Source organism: Tupaia chinensis, unplaced genomic scaffold (genome assembly GCF_000334495.1).
Source record: "Tupaia chinensis unplaced genomic scaffold, TupChi_1.0 Scaffold000294_5, whole genome shotgun sequence".
NCBI lineage: Eukaryota > Metazoa > Chordata > Mammalia > Scandentia > Tupaiidae > Tupaia > Tupaia belangeri.
Genome location: NW_006159782.1, coordinates 1,179,913 through 1,192,577, shown reverse-complemented (window position 1 = coordinate 1,192,577; position 12,665 = coordinate 1,179,913).

Below are 12,665 nucleotides of genomic sequence, written 5' to 3'. Positions count from 1 at the left end.
TCTCTCTCTCTCTCTCTCTCACTCTATCCCTCTCTGGTCAAATTAAAATAAATAAATAAATAAAGTTAAATAAAATAATTCTTTTTTTTTTTTTGAGAGGTTTTTGCTACAGGGCGCATGCGCTCACCAGAAAGACAGAGACAGAAAAATAGAAAGCAAGAAATCACCCCCCCAGGGGGGATGGCCACGCCTCAATCCCTTCTCCTCCATTCTCATCTTGGATCTTGGGCACGCACGTACGCGTGCCCGGCGTGAGTTTAAGCCACCGGGTCCAGAACTCAAATCACGGTTGACTACATGGGAGTCCAGCAACATAGTCATTACGCCAACTGCTGGTCCCAATAAAATAATTCTTTTAAAAAATTAAAAAGATCTTTGTGGTAGATGACAGGCACTTGGAAACGCATAGTGCTTTAATTTGCTGATTTCACAAGCACAGATATCTCTCAATGAAACTGACTGCACTGATACTGAATTTGGCCTTCCCAGTATCTAAGTATATTTTTATTTATTTATTTATTTATTGGAGAGGTTTTTGCTATAGGGTGCGTACGCTTGCCAGGACAGAGAAAGACAGAGAAATAGAAGTGAGAAATCACCCCCCGGGGGGATGGCCACGCCACAATCCCTTCTCCTTCATTCTCCTCTCAGGATCTTGGGCACACATGCACACACACCCAGCGTGAGTTTAAGCCACCAGGTCCCGGGCTTGAACCATGGTCGACTACATGGGAGTCCAGCAACCTAGCCATTATGCCAACTGCTGGTCCTCTAAGTATATTTTTATTTACATCCCTGTCTGCTTCTACTAGGATTTCAGCTACTTGAAGGCAGGGAAATGCTACTTCAGCTCTTTATTCCCACAGTTCCCTAACACTATTTCTAGGAGACATTCAGTAAAGGTGTTTAGGAGATTAATATTCTTTGTCCCAAGTACCCTCAAATGCCCTCCTTCCTCCATTCCCTCAGCCATTGCTTTGGTTCAGGCCTTTCTGTTGCCCCCTGGAGCTTAGCCACAGAGACTGTCCCTGGCCTCAGTCTCTCCAAGCTGTCGCAAAGCCTTCCTTTCACGAATCTGCTTCGCCTGCACAGAAATGTTTGGACTGAACCCAGTTGTTTTTTCCAGCCTGAACTCCCGTCTGTCTTCCAGACACTGGAGCCTGCAGTGATGCACTGGAGCCTGCAGTGATACAGGCAGAGCAAGCCCTTTTATAGCCTCAATCACTAATTTTTTATTTAGAAAACTCCTACTCATCCTTCAGAATCCAAAAGTGATTCTTTTCTCATTCTTTCATTCATTAAGCATACAGTCATCCCAGCTGTTGGAAAGCCAATGGAAAAGGAAAACTGGGCCCAACCTCAGCTCAGAGGGGTTAGGGACCAGGCTAGGGAAAGGGGAGAGAAAGTTTTTACTTTCAGGTAATCAAAATTATTTCAGGGACTAGCAGGTGGCTTCATGGTTAAGGCACTGGACTCCCCTGTGGCCAACTGCAGTTCGAGTCCCGGCCCCAGAGACTTGAAACACACCAGGCATATATGTGTGTGAATGTCCAAAATCCCGAGAGGAAAATGGAGAAGAAGGGATTGCTTGCTCTCTCAGTTTCTCTCTCTCTCTCTCTTTCCTTCTCTCACCATACTAAAAAATAATAAATGTTTTAAAAAATTTATTGACTGGCCACATGCTGTCCAGTACCAAGAGCTATGCTGTACCACCTGAAGGAGATAGTCTCGGAGATAGAAAAGCTCCGTGCACCCTGGAGGGTGAGTTCTCCCTGACTCTGTCTCTCCAGCAAGTACACAAACCCTATAGCAAAAATCTCTCTCCAAAAAAATATATATTTTTTGGATGATTTACATGGGAGATGAGAACTGGTGAGAGATGAAGGTGAATGTCCAAGAAGGGTCCAGATTATGAAGGCCTTATCATTATCAGAATAACAACTAATTTTTATTGAGCTCTTAAAGGTATGTCGAGTGCTGTTTAAATGCTTTCTATATATTAACTTTTATCCTCACAGCAGTAAAGACAGGAGACAATATCATTCTCTTGCCTATCTCATTGTTACCGTTTTCATTCATCTCATTATCTCGTTTTGCCTATTCTAAGGCAGAGAGAGGTTAAGTAGGTGGGTCAAGGTTGCACAGCTAGTAAGTGGCAGAGCTGGGAGTTCAGAGCACATGATTCTGTCCTCTGGGCCACACACACACACACACACACACACCCCGTGCCATCACCCTGAAGCAGCCAAGGGAAGTCTTTGGTTAGAAGGGGGAGATGACCCAGTGACACTGCGCCAGGGTAGAGAGTGGATGGGAAGGACTGGAGTGGGGACAGGAAGACCAGAGAGGCTTTTATGTGGCACTGGCAAGAGAAAGCCCAAGCAAGGCTGGTAGTTGCTGAGTGCAGGGGCCTCAGGGAGCAGAATGGATGGGATAACCTGGGGGACAGAAGTGGGAGGAGCTGAGGCCTGAGGCCTGAGGGCTTCGGTGCTGGCTTAGAGGGGGGCCTTCCCTGGTCGGAAACTGGAGGGGAGCCAGGCTGGGGTTGGGGCCAGCATCAGAGAGTCAGGGTTTGGGTTCCCAGGCTTCTTACATGGCATTCAGCTCCAGGATTGCGACAATGGTTTTTTGGCACGTTCAGTTTCCTCACTGGTGAAAACAAGGATCCAGCCTCTTTATTCATTCTCCACGTCGCTCCGTGAGAGATTACGATGGCTCGCAAAATGCACAAGCGACTGGGTCTGCAAGCTCCCCGACAACAGAGGACTTCTCTACTGTGTCCCTCTGCGTCCTCTGGGCCTCGCCCAGTGACTGGCCCACACCCAGAGCTTGTAAATACGGGTTATTTGAGCGAACGAATCATCGCTGAGGGTGCAGCAGGAGTGAGGGAGACATAGGTGTGGAAAGCAACCAAGGCAGGAGGAGGGGGGGGGCATGGAGCTCCCACGCCACAGAGAGCCAGCAAAACGCTCTGGGGAAGCCCCTGAGCCTCTGTCTCACTGCTCCTCTGTGAAAGGAGGTCACCGCAGAACTGGTCTCAGCCACTGGTCATCAGTAGAGCTGCGACTGAATAAAATATGCAGTGTCCTGGGCCCGGCAAGTGGAGTGGTGGTTAAGGGCGCTGGACTCCCACATGGCTGACCACGGTTTGAGACCCGGACCTAGCGGCTTGCTTTCTCACTTTCCTTCTCTCTCTCCCTCTCTCTGTTTCTCTCGCTCTGTCCCTCTCTGGTCAACTTGAAATAAATAAATAGAGTTTAATAAAATAATTATTTTTAAAAAACATATTCAGTATCCTATGTGATATGACACACAACGTGATGAAGCCATAAAAAGACATAATGCCTTTCAGGATCTATTATTATCGTTGTTGTTGTTTAAGAATTATTTTATTTAACTTCATTCATTTATTTGAATTTGACCGGAGAGGGGCAAAGTGATGGACAGAAAGAGAGAAAAGGAGGGACCAGCAGGTGGTGTGGTGGTTAAGGTGCTGGACACTCCCACATGGCCGACCAGGGTTCAAGTCCTGAATCTGGTGGCTTGCTTTCTCACTTCCTCTCTCTCTCACTCTCACTCTCTGTCTCTCTCTGGTCAAACTAAAAAATAAATGAATGAATGAATAAAATAAAATAAATAATTATTTTTTAAAAAAAAAGAAAGAAAGAGAGAAAAAGAAAGTGAGAAAGCAAGGTGCCAGGTCTGGGATTTTATCCATGGCTAGTCACGTGGGAGACCAGCACCTTTAACCACCATGCCACCTGCCAGCCCCAAAATGCTCGAATCTCTTAATAGCCAGCATCCTCTTAGATCTGCAGTTAGGCTCAACATATTCGAGCCTCAGCGCAATGTTCTTTGTAGTTTTTTCCTTTTTTTTTTTTTTTAACATAGGCTTAGTCTGTCCACCACGGCCACTCTGCTTCCTGTCATATGCTGCTGTCCCTGAGCACACAGAGTCCTTGCCCCTTTGCTTACTGTGTCACGTTGTGAGGTTGGTGCTTGCCACACTTCTAACAGAAAGTCTGGCGGGTTGGGAACCAGCAGTTAGCGTAATGGTTATGTCGCTGGACTCTCACGTAGTCGACCGCAGTTCGCGTCCTGGACCTGGCGACTTAAAGCTCACGCCGGGCGCATGTGCGTGCGTGCCCAAGATCCCGAGAGGAGAAGGGAGTGCGGCATGACCATCCCCCTGGAGGGGGATTTCTCGCTTTCTGTCTCTATGTCTCTCTCTGTCTGTCTGGCGAGTGCACGCGCCCTATAGTGAAAATCTCTCAAAAAAAAAAAGAAAGTCTGGCGGGTTTCCAGGACGTTCACCAAGTTTGTGGGTGTGCTATCTGCACAGAAAGAGCAATAAATAAGCTTTTTTAAAAATAATAAATAATGGGGACCAGCAGTTAACGTAATGACTATGTCGCTGGACTCCCACGTAGTTGACCGTGGTTCGTGTCCTGGACCCGGCGGCTTAAACTCACTCTGGGCGCATGTGCATGAGGGCCCAAGATCCTGAGAGGAGAATGGAGGAGAAGGGATTGCGGCGTGGCCATCCCCCCGGGGGGTGATTTCTGCCTTTCTGTTTCTCTTTCTCTCTCTGTCTGTCTGGCAAGCACACATGCCCTATAGCAAAAGCCTCTAAAAAAAAAAAATATGCCATATATATATTATAGAGCACCATATCTATGCCATTCTATATTATCCCATATAGAATATCATGTGTATATATGCATACAAATATACCATATAGAATACTATATAGAATACCATATCTATATATCACACACACACACGCACACATGTGATATTATTTTGGTTCATGCCCATGGGAGCTCTGGAGGGTACAGCCAACCTCACTGGTTGGTCTCCAGGGTCCAGGAGGTGGAGCCAAATGGCTGCAGGGTGAAGTGAGGGAGAACTTTTTACCAAATGCCCTTAGGAATCTTTGATATTTGTGATTATGAGAATAAACGAATGAAATTTAAATTAAAAAACCAATTAAGCTTTTCTCCACATCTTATAAAAAGCCTTCTCAGCCCCCTTTCTGGCCCCCTTCTCTCCAGCCAGTGCCCCATATTTCTGCTTCCTTTACCAGCCAGACTGCTGGGAGAGACATCTGTGCCAGACCTGCTGTTTGCAGTTCTCTCCAGTCTGTCTTCGGCCTGCGGCCTGCGCCAGGCAGGGTTTTGTCCCTATGTCAAACAGGAACTGCTTTCTGAGCTCCCTGCTGGGCCCTCACCCGATCCAGGGGCCCCTCCTCCACAGCTGCACCCTCCCCTCATCCCTGGCTGCAGTGTCTGTCCCAGCTGATCCTGCCCTCCTCCTCCAAACACTTTTTTTTTTTTAAAGGTTTTTGCCTTAGAGCATGTGCACTCACTGGGGAGAGAGACAGAGACAGTGAGAGGGAAAGTGAGAAATCGCCCCCATGTGGGTGAAGGCAATCGCTTTTCCATCTTCCTCCCAGGATCTGGGGTGCGCATACATGTGCCCAGCGCTCTTCTCCCTACCTCTGCACGCTGGCGGCCCCAGGTCTACCTCTCTGCTTGTCTTCGCTCATGCTTGGTGGCCGATCCATCTGCTGGCAGCTCCAAATGTCCGTCTCCAGCTCAGCCCTCCTCCGCTGCCTGCTCCGCAGCTCCAGCTCCATTTGGCAGACCAGGCTTAACACGGGCTCAGCTGGAACTCCCGGTTACCCCTCCCTGCAAACCCGCCCCTCACAGTCTTGGCATCTTAGAGAATACCTTCTCCATTCTCCCCGTTCAGGCCAAATCCTAGGAATCACTGTTGACTCCTCCTTGTCTCTCGAGCCCCGCGTGAACCCCTCAGCAAATCCTGCAGTTGCTACCTCCAGAATGCATCAGAAGCCAACCTCTCCCCACCATCTGCACCGCCACGTCTGGGTTCCAGTCCCAACTCCTGCCCTCCTGGGGCTGTGGCAGCAGTACCAAGTGGGTCCTCATGGTCTCCTCTCACCTTGCTGTCTACACTCTACCTGTGAGCTGGAGATATGCTAGTAAAGTGTTAGCAGAAATTCCCACTCTTCCTCAGGACCAGCAGATGGTATAATGGTTACATCGCTGGACTCTGATGTAGTTGACAGCTGTTTGAGTCCCGGACCTGGTAGTCTGAAACTTATACAGGGCAAACGAGTGCCCAAACTCCTGAGAGGAGAATGGAGGAAAAGGGATTGTGGCATGGCCACCTTCCTACAGGGTGATTTCTTGCTTTCTGTCTCTCTGTCTTTCCAGCGAGCGCGTGCAAAAATCTCTCTTTAAAAAATCGGACCAGTTGGGACCAGCAGTTAGCATAATGGCTATGTCACTGGACTCCCATGTAGTCGACCGTGGTTCGATTCCCAGACCCAGTGGCTTAAACTCATGCTGGGCGCGTGTGTGTGCATGGCCAAGATCCCAAGAGGAGAATGGAGGAGAAGGGATTGCGGCGTGGCCATCCCCCCTGGGGGGGTGATTTCTTGCTTTCTGTCTCTCTCTCTCTGTCTTTCTGGCAAGCACATGCACCCTATAGCAAAAACAAACTCTCAAAAAAAAAAAAAAAAAAGGAGGGGGCCAGCATTCAGTGCAGTGGTTAAGGGCGCTGGACTCCCACATGGCTGACCGTGGTTCAGGTCATAGCACCTGCCAGCCCCATGCTAGCCCCACCCTGGCGGTGTTTCTTAGACCCACCAGCCACACTCCCTACTCGGGCGTCTGCCTCCATGTTCCTTCTTCCTAAATACTCTTCCACTCACCACCTCACATTTGCATGCCTCACCTCTCCCAGCTCCCTCTCATGTCACCCATTGAGGCTTGCTCTGACCCTTGATTTAAATCACAAACTACCCACCACCACTAGCTTCCCCTAGTGTTTATTACCTTCCAACATGATATCATTTATTTGTTGGTTGACTGATTTTAGATTTTTGTTATGGGGGTATCCACTTAGAGTGAGAAAGAGAGACAGAGAGAGGCAAACTAAAAAATCACTCCCCAGGAGGGATGGCCATGCCACAGTCCCTTCTCCTCCATTCTCCTCTTGGGATTTGGGGCATGTATGCACACCCATCTGCATGATTTCCAAGCTGTTGGGTCTGGGACTAAAACCGCAGAGTCAGCCATATGGGATCTAGAACCTTAACCACCACACCACAGAAGCCAACCTCTCCCCACCATCACCGGCCCAACATTATTTATTTATTAATTAAAAAACAACAACAAATAAAACCTGGGGCTGACAGGTGGCGTGGTGGTTAAGGGCGCTGGACTACCTCATGGCTGACTGTGGTTCAAGTACCAGAACTGGTGGCTTGCTTTCTCACTTTTCCTCTCTCTCTCACTCTGTTACTTTCTGGTCAAATTAAAATGAATAAATAAATGAATACAGTTAAAGAAAATAACATTTTTAAATTAAAAAAGAAATCACTATAGGGCATGTAGGTTTGCTAGTAAGAGAGACAGAATACAAACCCCAGGGAGGATGGCTATCCCAGATTCCTTCTTCTCCAGCCTCCTGCTGGGATTTGGGGCATGCATGCACATGTCCCCAGTGTACTTTTCAAGCCCCAGGGCCAGGACTCGAACTGCACAGCTGGCCGTGTAGGGTGCAAACCGCACACCACATCACTGGCTGCCCACCACGTATGAAGCTGTCTTGTTGCTCCCCTCCCCCTGCTTCGCTGTAAGGCTCATGAAGACAGGGATCTTGTCTCGTCCATTCCCCGTTGATCTGCACTACCTAAAAATGTGCCAGATGTCCGGTAAGCCCAGGACACGTACCTGTAGGACGGTTGAGTGGATGAGGAATACAAAGAGAAGATAAGCCCTGGCCAGCAGGTGGCATGGAGACTCGACCCCACATGGCCAACTGTGTGGTTTGAGTCCTGAACCTGGCAGCTTGAAAACATGTGAGGCACACACATGTGCTTGCCCAAAATCCAGAGAGGAGAGTGATGCCCTTGGCAGTCTGAACAGAAATGATTCTCATCTGGGTGCTATTCTTCTTCTTCTTTTTTTTTAATTTGCTGGAGGGCATGTACACTTGCCAAAGAGAGAAAGAGAGAGGGAGGGAAAGCATGAAAGCACTCCCTGTGGGGTCGGTCGCTGCATCCCTTATCCTCCGTTTCTCCTCTTCAGCTTTTGGAGACACATGCACGTGGGCTTGGCCTGCTTTTCTTTCTTTCTTTTTTATTTATTTAATTTTATTACTAGTATATATATGTGCGTGTGTGTGTATATGTGTGTGTATATATATATATTTTTTTTTTTGGAGAGATTTTTTGCTATAGGGCGCGTGCGCTCGCCAGACAGACAGAGAGAGACAGAGAGACAGAAAGCGAGAACTCACCCCCCAGAGGGGATGGTCACGCCGCAATCCCTTCTTCTCCATTCTCCTCTCGGGATCTTGGGCACGCACACACACGCACCCAGCGTGAGTTTTAAGCCACCGGGTCCGGGACGCGAACCGCGGTCGACTACGTGGGAGTCCAGTGACATAGCCATCACGCTAACAGCTGGTTCCCTATATATATATTTTAAAGAGAGATTTTTGCTATACGGTGCATGCATTTGACAGAAAGATAGAGAGACAGAAAGTGAGAAATCCCCAGGGGGGATGGCCACGTTGTAATCCCTTTTCCTCCATTCTGCCCTTGGGATTTTAGGCACGCACACACATATGCCCAATGTGAGTTTCAAGCTGCTGGGCCCAGGACTTGAACCACAGCTGGTCATGTGGGAATCCAGAGACACAACTACTACATAATCTGTTTATCTCATTACTGCTATATTTTTTAAATTTGCTACATATGCTCACCAGAGAAAAAAAGAGGGAAAGTGAGAAAGCAAGCTGCCAGGCCCAGTGCTTGAACCATAGTTAGCCATGTGGGAATCCAGTTTCTTAACCATACACTACCTGCTGGCCCCGGTTGGCCAGTTTTTCAAGTCACTGGGTCCAGGACTTGAACTGCACAGTTGGCCGTGTGGGGTCCCATTACCTTAACCACCATACCACCAGCTGCCCCTATTCTGCGTACTTTTTAAATGCCTGTCCATGGTGGCAAAGGCACAGCTGAGTGTACTGGGAAAGGCGCTTTCTAGAAGGGGCCTACATACGTGTCCCCAGGAGGGAGGTCTCTGATCTGGCCTGAGCGAAAAGTGACATGCAGAAAGTCACCAGTTGTTGGGTGGGGCCTGCCTGTAGGAGGCCTTGCTGTAGGACGATCACTGCAGGTGTCGGTCACATGGACAACCTGCCCACCAGTGACCAGGGACTGCTGCTCTAGCCAGGGCGTCAGGTATGGCCTTGCTCACAGGTGAGGTTGTAGGTGAGCCCTAGTGTCAACAGCTGGGGGCCCACAGCCCAGAGTATTCAGGACTGCTCGTGAGTGGACAGGGCTGAAGGGGACTGGCTCACGGCCCAGCCCTGGGGCAGTCAGGGCCAGGCTGGTTGCTCTGGTCCTGGGACCTCAGGGCAGAGTGCAGAGGCAGGTCAGCTGTGGGACTCCGCCCAGTCTGTCACAAGCACTCCTCCTGGGGACCTGGAAGGAATTAGAGCAGCAGCTGTAGAAGGAGGCCTAGAATGGGCCCGGGGCAGGCGCCAGCCTCAGCGCCTCAGTGGGGAACTGACACCCCTGCCCCTTGCTCCCTTATCCTGCAGGGCTGGGAACCTGCCCGCCACAGGCAGGCCCTGCCAGCTGCCTGCTGTTCTGTTTGGGCAGTAGTGTGTCCTGCCTTTCTGGGTTGTCTCAGATGAGGAGCAGCGCTCCCTCCAGGTCCCCCAGCTCCCCACAGTGTGGTCCCCATCCTGCTCCTACTCCCTGCTCCAGCCACATCTAAACCTCACGTTCCTTGGACTCCTTGGTGGGTTAGAGTTCTTTCCTGGCTCTGGGCGTTTACCAAGGCTGGTCCTCCTTCAGGAAATACTCTCCCCTGCTTCTTGCGTGGCTGGCTTCTCACCCTTTGGGCTCAACTTCCCGGGCCCTTTCTTGGAGAGGGCCTGCTCAGCCCACTGTCTCAGCAGGTAGACTTGGCCCTTTTGCCTGTTTCATAATTTATGGTTATACGCTTATTTGTATATTTCGTATGTCTCTCTCTGGACAAGTTGTGAGCTCATGAACTCGAGGGGCATATCTGCGCCGTTCACAGAGCCCAGCGATCTGTCCCATAGGTGGTTACGTCCACACAAGCTTCTCCTAACAGGCTCAGACAGCCCAGGTTTCTGATTCTCCAAGAAAGACTGGTAATAAATGCTTATGGTTTGCTGCACGTATGAATGAACGAATGCTGTGGTCAGACCTGCAGGGAGAGAGCTCTGGCCGAAGGATAGCAATCAGATCCGAGAAGACAACTCGGGAATGGCCAGCGAGGAAAGTCCACTCTCATTCACTCTCAGAAATGCTGTTACAGGCTGGAGGTGCGTTCACAGTGGAGGGGAAGGTTGTCCGGGGACTGGAAAGGCCTCCCAAAGACAGCATGGCATAACAGAAAGAAGAGTGCTATAAAGCCAGACCCTGGATTTTATTTTTTTAATTTGCTAGAGGGAGGACCAGCAGTTGGTGTAATGGCTATGTCGCTGGAGTTCCATGTAGTCAACCACAGTTCGAGTCCCAGACCCGGTGACTCAAACTCATGCCAGGCATGTGTGTGTGCATGTCCAAGATCCCATGAGAAGAATGGAGGAGAAGGGATTGCGGCGTGGCCATCCCCCCTGGGGGGTGATTTCTCGCTTTCTGTCTCTCTATCTCTCTCTATCTTTCTGGCGAGAGCATGTGCCCTATAGCAAAAACCTCTCCCCCCAAAGAAAGAAATTTGCTAGAGGGTGTGTGTGCTTGCTGGAAAGAGAGACAGAGAGAGAGAGCGTGTGAGAGAGAGAGCGTGTGAGAGAGAGAAGGAAAATGAGAGAGAGAAGGAAAATCCCCCCCATGGAGAATGGCCACACTGCACTCCTTTCTCCTCCAGTCTTCTCTCAGGATTTTGAGTACACATGCACTCGTGCCTGGTGTGTTTTTCAAGCTGCTGGGTCTGGGACTCGAACCATGCAGTCAGCTGTGTGGGCTCCAGCCACCTCAATCACCACACTACAGGCTGCTCCTCCCTTGCATTGTAATACTAGCTCCATCACCCACTGTGTGATCTGAACAAGCTGCTAAACCTCTCTGTACCAGAGTATCCTTATCTTCTGCCAAGTGGTACCAACATCCCAGGGGCCTACGTACATTAAAGGGCTCAAGACCACATGGGTCAGGCCCGGCTCCCACTGGTGGACTGAGTGTTGACAACAGGAGTGGAACTGGATTTTGGGTGGAATCAGTAGGATTCAGGGGCTGTTCAGCTCTAAATCACCTCCCCAGCTTCCCTGAGGAGAGGGAGGCTTTCGAGGAGATGAGCTTTTATGCTCAGTTTTCCACAAAAATAGCCTCCTCCATGAGGAGCCCCTGGTTTCGAGCTGCAGATTTCTTTGTTACTCAGCGGCTGGTGGGCGGGTGGGTGGTGCCCAGGCTGCTCTTTCCTGAATGAGCAGCTGTGCCCTCCTGAGCTGGCGGGAATTAATCATAACAGACTTGATCCCTGCCCGGCCTCCTCCATTCACAGCCTGGCTGCCTGGCCCGCTGGGAGGGGCCTCAGAGAAACGAGACACTGGACCTGAGGGGAGGGGTCGGGCCCTTAGCCTTTGCCTGGGTCTCGTCCAGCGGACCAGGCCTCAGCCTTCTAGAACCAGCCTTTGAGGCCCTGCCTCCTGCCCTCCAGCCACATAGCCGGCTTCTCCCTCCTCTCACCCTAGACACCACACCAGGGTTCACACCACAGGGGGCCTTCAGGCACCTGTGCCTCTTCCCACACTATCTTCTCCTGAACTCTGGCAAGGCCAGCTCCTCCTTGTCACTTGCAGCTTTGGAGAAGTCCTCCCTCTGCCAGCCCATCCACACGTGACCCATCACTCAGCCATCAGTGGGTCATTGTTTAACCAGCTCAGGAGCCACTGGGTGGAGAGCTGGCCTTGGCATCAGCATCCCAGCCCCTTCTCAACCCTTGTTCTGACTGGCCAGGCCTGGCCAGGGGCCTGGGGGCTGAGAGCTAAGAGGTGATTCCCCAGGGAAATCAGGGAGGCAGTTCTCAGTCAACCAGAGAATGGCTGGCGGGCCAAAGACTTGCAGGTGTTCACCATGGCTCCGCCTTCCCCTGGAAGGGCAGGTCAGTGTGTTTGGGAAACCTGGGTTCAGAGGCTAGCACTCAGGTCTCTGCTCGGTCACTCTATCCCTTCTATGACATGTGACTCGGTGAAGCCCCACCATCTCTCTGGGCCTATTTCCTCATCCAGGGAAGCCTCCCAGAGTTGTTATGAGAAGTTGTGCAGGCACTTTGGAAACTATTACCTCTGGAGGAGAGGAAGGCAGAGGAGGAAAAGAACAATTTAAAGAGGGGAAGGTGGGGACCAGCAGTTAGCGTGATGGCTATGTTGCTGGACTCCCATATAGTCCATCGCGGTTTGCATCCCAGACCCGGTGGCTTAAAATTCACGCCAGGCGCGTGTGCGTGCGTGCCCAAGATCCCAAGAGGAGAATGGAGGAGAAGGGATTGCAGTGTGGCCATCCCCCCTGGGGGGTGATTTCTCACTTTCTGTCTCTATGTCTCTCTCTGTCTGGTGAGCGCACACGCCCTATAGCAAAAATCTCTCAAAAA